This window comes from Maylandia zebra, linkage group LG1 (genome assembly GCF_041146795.1).
Source record: "Maylandia zebra isolate NMK-2024a linkage group LG1, Mzebra_GT3a, whole genome shotgun sequence".
Taxonomy (NCBI): domain Eukaryota; kingdom Metazoa; phylum Chordata; class Actinopteri; order Cichliformes; family Cichlidae; genus Maylandia; species Maylandia zebra.
Window position 1 is genome coordinate 40,748,115 of NC_135167.1, and position 11,310 is coordinate 40,759,424.

The following is an 11,310-nucleotide window of genomic DNA, read 5'->3' on the forward strand; positions in this document are numbered from 1 at the left end:
ATAAAAGCGAAGGTGGATTTGGGAAGCCTGTCGCAGCCATGTCCTGTCCGTATACGCGACCAACCCATTGCGGAAGGTGCAAGATTGATAAGGAGAGTTTTCAGAATTCAGCGTATATTGCGGGATAGACAGGATCCTTTAGCTCAGCGCGACAGTGTGCTCATAGAGAGATATCGATATTCCCGTGAGGGTATTATTTACTTAACCAACTTGTTGACGAGGGGGTGCAGGACCACCACCTGTCTTTTTTTTGCTCTGCCCTTTTCTTGGTTGCTGTTATAAACAAACAGATTATTTCAGGGTCTCTTTCCTAGAGACGAAAAGCAATATAAGTGATAAATATTACCATTCTGTAGAATATTCTTATATTTCACTTTTACTTGTTCCCATGTTCTAGTGGGTCCTGTTGTGGCTCTAATGTGTAAGGGGATATAATATAACATAATATAATGTAATATAATATTGGATAATATAGTGTAATACAATAAATTTACCCTACCACCTACTGGTGTTGGCCAGAGGGGCCGATGGCGCGATATGGCAGCCTGGCTTCTGTCAGTCTGCCCCAGGGCAGCTGTGGCTACAACTGTAGCTGCCTCCACCAGTGTGTGAATGTGAGAGTGAATGAATAGTGGCATTGTAAAGCGCTTTGGGTGCCTTGAAAAGCGCTATATCAATCCACTCCATTATTATTGTTATTATTAAATAACTTACGAGTTTAATTTGTCAGCAACTTTCTGCCAGCCCTCTCTCCTTGCTTTTGCAGCCTTTGCAGTGTTCCCTTGCGTTCTGATTAAACTCTGAAACTCCTGAAATCCCTCAATCAAGAGTTCTTGCTCTGCTGCCGGAAAATACCGAGCACGCCCCTTCGACATTTTCGCCGACCAATCAGCGGGTTGCCGATCAATGTTTCTACTATCGATGCGTAGCCCCTTTTACGACACCCAGTGATGTCACATTCCTGCGTCCAGCTGTAGTAATCGTCAACAGCAGGTGTGTTCGGGGAACCGGATTAGCGAGCTCACGGTTAGCGCGATGATTTGATCTTGGATGTGTCATTTGATCTTGGATGTAGTAAGCGACGTACGAAGAACGGGCCCCAGGTGTTCTCACCTTGTTTACTTCCTGCGACCAATCTGCTGCTTCCTCTGTGGTCACATGAAGCTGAGGCGACACAAACTGAATATATTGCATACTGTTACTTCTTGCTGTCAGTAGCATTTAAGCTGACAAAGCAACAAGCTGTGTTGAAAGACCTTCAAACTATACGTCAGTTTTCACATTTTATTTTATTAGAATAAAAAAATATATAAGCGATGCTTTTCTCTGAATTCTATCGATACGTTTGTGCTGCAAGAAATTGTTAAAAAATGAAGCATTTTCTAAGGACAGCATGAAAAACAGTAAAGAAAGAAAAATGCTGCCTCTTTCCTATTGGTTGAAAAATGTACCATGTCGACCAATTGAAAAAAAAACCCCGACAACACGTGGTTGTTTAGGAAGAGAGAGAGAGGGCGGGATTTGTGATGTTTAGTGTGTTGTGTGTGTGTTGTGTGTCAGTGAGGGCACTAATGAATGTGACAAAGGCTGCAGTGCAAACACTGTCTCCAGGTGGAAACAGGAGCAGTGATGCACGTCCTGCTGTCAGGCCTGCAGCTTTGTCCCTGTGCTGTTCTCTGTCTCGTGGCCACAAACTCATTTTCTTCACTGACACCAATGATTCGTGCGGCATCTTATTGTGACACCTGCTTGTTCTCTCCAGTGGCGGTCCTAGCCTGTTTGGCGCCCCGGGCGAACCCCCCCCCCCCCCCCCCCCCCCCCCCCCCACACACACACACACACACACACACACAAACAGACACATAAAACATATTAAGGATTGTACATTAACATAAAACTGTTGTCGAAATTCACCAGAGAAACACAAACACACACACACATGAAGAGAGAGAGAGTATGCATTGTATGAGAACAGGACAAATCAACAACTGACAATCACTAATTAATATTAAAATCTGTAACATAATGTGTTGTTTGGAGTTCAGTTTGTTACTGTTACTATTTTTACCATTTCTTCTTGGAGCAACTGTAACGCACATCATTTCCTCAGGGATTAATAAAGTATTCTGATTCTGATTGGTTCAGGATGAGCTGCCATCATCCAATCACACATCTGCTTACCTGCATCTTTTGCTCGTTTCTCCTCCTCTTCTTTTCTCTTTTTTCTAAACTGAGGACCTGATGGCTTTGAACTTTTCTTGTCCATCTTCCATTGGTTTTAATTTTGCACTCCAGTATGAACACCCATCCCTCAACCCGAGGATCACCACAACATGATCTAACACACCTACACCTTAGTTCACAGATTCACTTTGTCTAAGACGCATTTCTGGGATTTCACACAACCCAGGATTCAAATCATGAATACATAATGGATTTGGATTTACATCATTATGAATGAAATGTGCTCTACTTGGAAGCAGCTGGCCCCTCCCCTTTTGACAGGTTGTGTGTGAGACTTTAAATCATCAAACTATAAATTATAAATTGTCATTGATCCTTTACCCCGAGTCCTAAAGTGTACATTTATTTTCTTACTGTTCTTATGTTTATTGTTTGTTTCCTTGCACTACTGTAGTTGGAGCCTCGTCATCTCGTCTCTATATGCTGGACTGTCTGTAGCGGAGATGACAATAAAGTTTACTTTGACTTCAGCAGCGAGCAGGCGCACCGAGGGCTCTCGCGCTCACTTCAAAGAATTTTGAAAAAACATCGGTGCAAATTATAAGTCTGCATCATGATGTCTGGTGTTTTCATGTTTGTTGTTTTGTTTTTATTTTGTTTTATTTTGTGAGTTGGTTATTAGATGCTGCTCCAGCCACCAGAGAATCCCCTGTCGCCCCGCCCTCTCCTCCCTGTGCCGCAAGCAGCAGGCGCACCTTGCAAACGGAGGGCGCCCTTACTCCCAGCAAATGGGCGTAAGAACACCGATCCCCACTATACATTATATATATATACTATACATTTTACTTTGGGTGTCAGATTCAGATAATTATTTATTAAAAGCTCGACATTTTAAATGAGAGTAAGAAAGAAAAGTATGTCTTTGTGCCCCCTTTTCCCTGTTACTGCCCTATCGGCCCCCCTGGCTAAACCATGCTAGACCCGCCCCTGCACAGTTACGTCAGCTGCGTAGAAAAGGATCCTGGTGTAGAAAGTAATATTAAATAAATTCTAACAGCAGCTTATCAAGCTTAAACGTGCTGCTGTTGTTCAGCCACTGGTTTCCTCTTTCTGGTGCAAAGTGGGCCAAAAACAAACAAGAGAGACGATCAGCTGATCATTGATCATGATTGAAGCAGCAACAGGAGAGGGAGGGGGAGGCAGTCGCTCCGTATATCAGTTAAGCTTAACGTGGGAATGCTTTACAAACATTCAGAGATGAACTTACACACTTGCTTTACTTCTCTCTGCGATAACTTTGTCGGAGATGAAATGCCGGGTTGGTAGCGAGGCTCCAAATCAGGGGCGATTCTAGGATCAGAGCTTTGGGGGTGCTGAGCACCCAGACAGCTGCCCAGCCAGGCAAGATCAACTTTACTCGTCACGATGAGACGTCTTCCCCGTCTCTGTCAGTCCCTGCATCCTTAAATGTCTCCAGTTGTCCAGAGTTGTCTCTGAATGTCTCCTTGGTGCATTTAAACCCCTGTTCCTCCCTGTCCTCATCGTCTGTTATCTTTGTCTCCGCTATCAGTCATCATAATTTTACCATCTCTGTGCAAGTCTGCAAATTTCTTTATTAAATCATAAGATTCTTAAATTCATCAAGTCTCTCTGTGCCTGGGTCCTCGTCACAAAACATGACATCACTGTTTTGCACATTTGAACACAATTTAATCCACATTTGTGAAAGAAAAGAAAAACACTTTTTTGAAAAGTCTGTAACAAAACCATCAAATCTGATAAAGGTTATTTAAATGCTGCTAAAGAAGAATGGATTGGAATAGAAAACATACATATGCTAACCTTAGTTACTGGGAGAATAATGAACGATGCTCACAGTGAGTAAGAAGTAAACAGTATAATACAGATACATAAAAAAACAGAATACATTTTTACAAATAAATTATTTCAAAATATTAATAAAAACTATAAAAATAGAGGCAACTTTGCTGTGGTAGAATGAATAAAATGTATGAAAACATCTTTACTGCAGATGCTAATTTTACTCATTTAGTAAAACTAATTTTGTGTTGTAAGAATTATGACTTTCATGCTTTCATGGTGGTGCTTGGGACAGCTTGACCTTTTATCAGGTGGTCCACACTGTAACAAGTGTGAGAAACACTGATAAGTGTCTGTGTGCTTTTGGAAAACATTTAAAGCTGCTGTACAGAATCTTTGAAACAAGCTTAAAACACTTTTAGAAACAGAGCATCTGCTTCTCTTTACAGCTGCTCGCTCCACCAGGGCTGTTTGGCTCTTTCTGATAGTGAACACATGTGATGCACGTACTGCGGCAGTCATGCAGACAACTGGACGGTCCAAACGTTGGCCGACCTGTTACTGGCTGAGGTTTTAGCAGAGCTGTGGCTGAACCACATAAAAATATATCATTAATGCTTCAGCACCCCCAAAAATGGGCTAAAATCGCCCTAACTCCAAATGCTCAACCAGACCGCCGTCAGGTCTCGCACGCTACAGCCGCTCTATCACGTGACACATACTGCTCCGACGTGCTCCGAGTTACGCCATGTCGCAAGTTTTGTGAGGTACTTTCATTATATTTAATGGATCGGATTACATTTTTTTATTTCTCTCCGATGTCCGATCCAGTAATTTAGGTCAGTATCGGATCGATTCCCATACGTCATGTCGGATCGGTCCATCTCTAAATAAAACTGAACAGATCTAAAGAAGGTGTTCCTGAAATTTGGCTTTATTAGAACAGGACGGATGGATGAGCACAGCCCTCTCAGCACAGGGCTGACAGGACTTATAAACCATAATGTACATCAAATACACAGTGACTTAAAAGAAATCAATAAATACACAAACACTTCAACCGCTGCTTCCTCAGACTGCATGAGTAACAGGAACCACTCACTGTCGGATCTGTGAGCGCTAAAATGACTCTGTTACTAGAGCCATCCAGTCGTTCTCTAAAAGTGAACATTAACTTTCTTCAAAGTGCTTTAAAAGTCCAAACACCCACAGCTACAAACATCTGGCTGGCACTACCCCCTCTAGGTCTCCTGACCACAAGGGGGCAGTATATAACGGTATGCAACAAACATAAATCAACAAAATCACTTAAACAAAAGCTGAATTTGTGTCAAACAGTATTTGCCTGCACATAGAGCTTACATCTTTGTCTGTATATGTCATCGTTTCTGTGGTCAGTAGTAAAGTAACCGAGGTATTTCCCCTTTTTGAAAGAAAAAATGTGTAACCCCTGGACTAAAGAACAGATGCTCCAAGTGGGCGAGGTGCTAATTTTCAGATGGCAGGTCTACATCTAGAATCAAAATGAGCACAAACATCAACAACCAAAGTGAAGCATTAAGACAAAACAGAGCAATGTCACACAGGATCCACACATTTGGGCCACAAAATAGATGTAAATTGACTAAAGTAAGACACAAATCAGACAAAAACAGATGCAGCAGGATCACAAACAGACACATGTTGGCTACATGTTGATGCTAAATGACTAAAATCACACGTGCAACACTTTCTACATATTTGACAACAGAAGAAGAACACAAACAAAGTTGGAATGTATTTTTAATTATTTTAAATTTTTATTTTATGCCAAATTAGATATTTTGCATAATCAAGCACCAAATCACAAAGTCTCCTCCCTGTTTGTACTGTAAGGTCAAAACCCTACAGTACTACAGAGAACCCCAACAATCAAACGATCCCCCTCTGAGCAAGCACGAGGCGACTGTGGGGAAGAAAAACTCCCTTTTAACAGGAAGAAACTTCCAACGGAACCGGGCTCAGAAGGGACGGCCATCCGCTGCGACCGGTTGGGGGGGATGGAAATCAAAAAGGAGACGAGATGGCGTGAACTACAGTTGTTAGAATTTGGATTTGGTGCTAAAATTCTGCTTCAAGATGTTAAAAGAAGCAGGGCGGCGGGGAAAAGCCAGGATGGTCATTTCAATCATCTCTGGCTTCAGTGAACCACCTGAAGGGTTTTCGCAGAGTTTTTCCCAACGCTGAAAAAAACCTGGAAATTTTGGACTTTTTGGGAGGACCGGGGATGACTCCGAGGCGCATTTTTAGATGCTTTGTCAGAACCTCATCAAAAGACGCATCCTTTGCCATCGCAGCCTTTAACACAGTGTCTGGGGAGCCAAACTCCTTGATGAGGCATTTGGTCATTTTCTTGATGAACTTTTTCTTGTCCTTCATCAGACTTGTGACGGACTCTGTGCTGCTGAGTTCAGGCTGCATCAGATCTCTCAGACGCTTGAGGATCGCGTCAGGTTCTTTTGTAGTACATGCTGCACTGGCAAAAAAGTGCTGAGTTTCAGGTTTGGATTTTCTGATGACTCTCATCATGAGGAGAACGGCGAGGTCACTGGAAATTTTCTCAGCATCAGAAGATGACGCTGATACAGACCTCATCTCTGACATGTCAGAGGAATCCTTGGGTGAGCCTGAAACACTGGCAGAGCGTTTTTGTGGGGAAATGCTCCCAGACTTTGGTGTCTGATCAGGTGTCTGATCAGGTGAGTGATCAGGTACCAGAAAGCATTTTTCTGGGGTAATGCTCCCAGACTTTGGTGTCTGATCAGGTGACTGATCAGGTGACTGAAAAGGTACCACAAAGCATCTTTCTGGGGTAATGCTCCCAGACTTTGGTGACTGATCAGGTGTCTGATCAGGTGACTGATCAGGTGACTGAAAAGGTACCACAAAGCATTTTTCTGGGGTACTGCTCCCAGACTTTGGTGTCTGATCAGGTGACTGATCAGGTGACTGAAAAGGTACCACAAAGCATGTTTCTGGGGTAATGCTCCCAGACTTTGGTGTCTGATCAGGTGACTGATCAGGTGACTGATAAGGTACCAGAGAGCATGTTTCTGGGGTACTGCTCCCAGACTTTGGTGTTACAGGTGTCGGAACAGATTCTCTTCCACTTCCATCTGAATCTGTGCTGGTTTCCTTTGTTGGGATCTTCGTTCTTTTAATAATGTTCTGGATTTCTTCCACAGCCACAGAAATTTTGTCCTCAATCAGGTGATCTTCGTCTTCGTTCTCCACCCAGAGTAAAAGTTTTTGTACAAACTTTTCTACTGCGTCTTCTACGAGCACATAGAGGACTTCAGCAGAAAAGGGAGGCTTGGATCCATGTGCTGGTTGTGGAGTCCTGCAGATGACGGTGTCAGACAGGGATCTACCCATTACAGGTTCGGGGACTTGATACCGTCGATCCGTCATAAGTAGATCAAACATTTTTGCCGTTAACTCCACAGTGAAATCTCTGGTTGCTCCACCAGTTCTAAAGTTTTCCACTGTTTTGTGGATGCTGAAGAGTTTTTCTTCCTTTGTTAATTTCTCATACAACTGATTAACGTCTGATCTAATCGCGTCGAAGTCGACGGGAGAGGAGCGTATGTAACGGAGCAGTGTGTTTCGGCTGGAAACCGTACTGTTATCAGAGGGCACCGTGTCACCTTTGGGGTCCTTGCAAATGTTTTTCAGACAAACAAGAAATTTTCTGTTTGCCTTTATTACTTTTCTCAGGTCTTTTTTCGTTGTTTCAAATTGTTTTCTGGCAAACATGGAAAAGCGCTGTTTGCGTGCTTTGAGCCGGGAGTGAGAGGTGGATTGCAAACATCTGGAGAAGAAGTCTCTCAGCTTGTTGGTAATTAATCCTGCATTAAAGGCAGGACTCCTCTCACAGGGCTCTTCGCTGCTTACATCCATGTCGCCAATGATCTCATTTACGATGTCAGCTGCAACCACTTCTACTGGGGTTGCAGCCCGGAAACTTTGGCTTCCTGCGGCTCGTTTTGTTTCGTCCTTTTCTGTTAGAGTTTCTTCCTCATCTTCATCTGTCATCTCTCCATCTGAGCTCCTTGATGACAGAATCACAGAAATCTCTTTGATTGCTGATTGCACGGACATCTTTGAATCCGTACTTTCTGTACCGGAATCAGAGCCGCTCGACAGCTCACGCGCGTGCCTTTTAAGGCACGAGGCAGCGTGGCAAACCATGCGGTGCAGCTTTTTAATATCACTACATTTGCCGCTGACATAAACGGCGGGGTCTTGCGGGAGATCGGGGCTTTCTCTAACGAGTTTGACCGTTGAGCTGACCTTTTCGGAGATCTCTTCCTCAACCATCCGTGTCAGCTCGTCAGTGCTCTCAGGTCGCTGTTCCAGGACGTTAAGAGCGCCGGCGATGGCAGCTGAGATGGAGTCTCCGAGGGACGGGCTTATTTTCCCCGCACCTAAAGGCTCCGGATCTTCCTTCATCATGCGATCCTGAATAACAGGAAGGGCATTTTTGAGGATTCTGCTAGAGGCGGTCTGAATGATTTCACAAATCATATCAGCGAGCACCGCTCGGACGCCTGAGTCGCATGTGCCACTTTCTATCATGCTCCACTCAGCTCCAGAGAGCCTTTGGAAGCACCTGTTGAAAGGTGGCATAATCTGGTCTGGTGTGACCACGACTGTATTTTCGTTTTCGCTGCGTGTTGACATGGTTGTATCGCACATTAGATTTTCTGGGTTTGAGAGAACAGCTGGATAATTTCCTTGTTGGGAGAACGCCGACTGTTGAACATTTGCAAACAGGTGAGCAGTGATGTTTCTGTGTGAGCGCTCCTATTTAAAGCTTTCCCTGCCTGTGACGTGGCTGTGACGATCAAAGCAGAAGCTGATTCCTTTGATCTGCCAGTGACGCCACACAGAACGCACGAGCGCACGGATAGAAGCCGCGCCCTCACCATATCCCAGGATTCACTGCGAGTCAGCGGTTGAAGAAAAATGGCGGACGGCCGAAGTGAAGCGCAGAAATACCGTCTTCAAAGTGAGCGCGGCGCTTTTGTCCCACTGCAAATATACCGCGGAACAAATGTTAGCATAATGAAAAGTCTTAAAGTCGCATTTAGCGACCCTTCGGCTAAGTTACGTGACGTTAGTGAGGTCGCGTTTAACGCGCTCTTTCTCCGTTAGTTCGTTCAGGTTTCTGCCGAAGCTCCGTCTGTTTGTCGCCGTGAAGCCAAACGTACTTAAACGGTTCAGGAAACACCGAGCAGACGGTTGAGCAAATATGTGGCCCGCGAACTGCGGTGAGGACGCAGACTCAAGCATGCTGTGCTGCAGTTTGTCCTTAAAGAGCTCTCATCCTGTTTAAAGCGCTAACAATGAGACAGACAGTAGATGGAGAAGTCCTCCTGCTGTTTCCTGCTGTTTCCGTCAGGCTTATATCAAACAACCCGAGTCTGTCACCTTTGTTATAAAGACCAACACTCTGCAGGATCCTGTTTCTCTCTGATTCAAACACATAAAGTGTGTCTTTGTGACGATAAGAGGAAACGGTGTTTTCATCCTGCAAGTTCACACAGATTTGATAAACTTCTGCTGCTTTTGTTGCTGACTGCTGTGGTTGATTTCCTTCTGCAAGTGTCCAGAGTCAGAAGAGCCTGAGAAGGTGAGAGGAGACGGAGGCTCTCCACCCCTGATGAGACACCAGGACAGATCCAGGACAGTGTGAGGAGGAGGAGCCAGCAGCAGCTGAGAGATGCAGAGGAGAGCAGACAGCTCTCTGTAGTTGAGGGACTGCTAAAAACACTGAAAACACTTTTATATTTGCTTCCTGTATCTGCAGAAGCATCTCCAACACAACCTGTAACAGCTGCATACAGGAACCACTCACTGCTGTTCGTCCTGCAGGATCTGACAGGGAACCAAGGAAAAATAAGGGAACCACAGACAACTTTGATAATGCTTTGATTTATCCAGAATATATGTAGTTCAAATGTTGTTTTCATCAGTGGGATTGTGCTGGTTTCAGTGGGGAAAGTGTGCAGCTCATTTAGACACAAAGTTGTCCCTTCATAAGATAAGATAACCTTTATTAGTCCCACACGTGGGAAATTTGTAAAGTGTGTCAGTATTTTCTAAAGATGTTTCTGTATCATCTCTCTGCTGTTAGAGCCTCCAAACATCAGCCTGCTTATGCTCTCACATCTGCAACATCTGAAGTAAATTATGCTGCACAGTTTTGTCATCAATAAGAGAAGATTTACTGCATCAGTTTGTCTTCATTTCATCTGAAACACACACGGATCAAATCTCTGACTTTATTTTTGGGATATTGCCCTTAAATGTAACTAAAGCTTTCACACAGGGCTCGTAAATGATATGAAATAGAAATAAATACCTTGAATTTTGACTGAAATGTCATATTTGATTCCACCACTGAGCTTTCTTTGTGCAGAATCAGAATGGGTTTTATTTCCAAATGTTGAGCAGCTTTACAACATTAGCAAATTGCTGCTTAGTGCAAAACATACTGTCAGACAACGCTGAAAGAAAGCAAAACTGAAAAGTGCTCAGTAGATATATACATGATAGCAGGTGGTGCTCAGTGCAAGCATGGAGTGATGCAGTGAACAGTGTAGGCTCACTGTGTTCTGTATCTAGTAAATATCAATGATGTCACTCCTGATACGTTTGTACCATCAAACTGAGCATCAGTCTACACATCTGCTTTAAACACAACTGTAAAAAACACGTATCTGACATTATTCCGTCAAACTGTCACAACACGTGTTTTATTTAGGACCATTAACTCTGCTCCGACTGTATCGAGGCCTCGTCTGCAGCCTGTGAACGGTTTGTACGCTGTTTTATTGAGAAGGTCTCCTCCACCAGGGCTCAGATCTTTCTGCTCATGACCTCTCAGTCTCTGCTTCCTGCTCTGCTGTCTTTGAGCCGGTGACTCTGTCCGCTTTAAAGGAGACTGTTGGTCATTTTAAGCCTGCAGGGTCTCCAAACGATGCTGCCCCTCCTCGACTCTTAAAACACGTGTTAACTGCAGTTGGACCTTTGCTTTTTGAGCAAACCACAGTTTGATGTCAGGTGTTGTCCCTAAAGATGTTAAACATGCTGTAGTCAAACCCCTGATTAAAAAACCTGCTCTTGATCCTATGACTCTTGTAAATTACAGGTCTATCTCCAAACTACCTTTTCTTTCCAAATGTCTTGAAAAGAGCTCACAGCCAATGAATGGCCTTCCTGGGAAAGCAAAATGTTTTAGATGTTTTCCAGTCAGATTTT

General features: G+C 43.8%; 1 long non-coding RNA gene across 1 annotated transcript; it reads left to right on the forward strand.

Moving 5' to 3' along the window:
• The first annotated feature begins 9,061 nt into the window (after nt 1-9,061).
• On the forward strand, nt 9,062-10,423 carry LOC143419492 (uncharacterized). Its single transcript, XR_013099490.1, has 2 exons — nt 9,062-9,317; nt 9,653-10,423. It is a non-coding gene; the product is annotated as an uncharacterized LOC143419492 (long non-coding RNA).
• The last annotated feature ends 887 nt before the right edge of the window (nt 10,424-11,310 follow it).